This window comes from Plasmopara halstedii (genome assembly GCF_900000015.1).
Source record: "Plasmopara halstedii genome assembly, contig: Scaffold_247, whole genome shotgun sequence".
NCBI lineage: Eukaryota > Oomycota > Peronosporomycetes > Peronosporales > Peronosporaceae > Plasmopara > Plasmopara halstedii.
In genome coordinates, this window is record NW_020187168.1 from 135,849 (window position 1) to 136,105 (window position 257).

Consider the following 257-nt stretch of genomic DNA (forward strand, 5'->3'; position numbering starts at 1 on the left):
CCAATCGTCAAGAGTGTCAGCACAGCGATATGCTACTTCAGCATGACGCTCCGTAGAGCTCCGATCACGAAGGATCTCGCTCTCAAGGGTTCGAAGAGCATCACGAGTCACCGCCCGCCCACCGACTGTTCTCGATGAGAACGGTGACGTCCACTATCACGTGGATCGTCTATTGAGACGGTGTCGCCACCAGGGTCAAACCCAATATCTGGTGAAGTGGCGGGGATATCCCGACTCCAAAAACTCGTGGGAGTTTG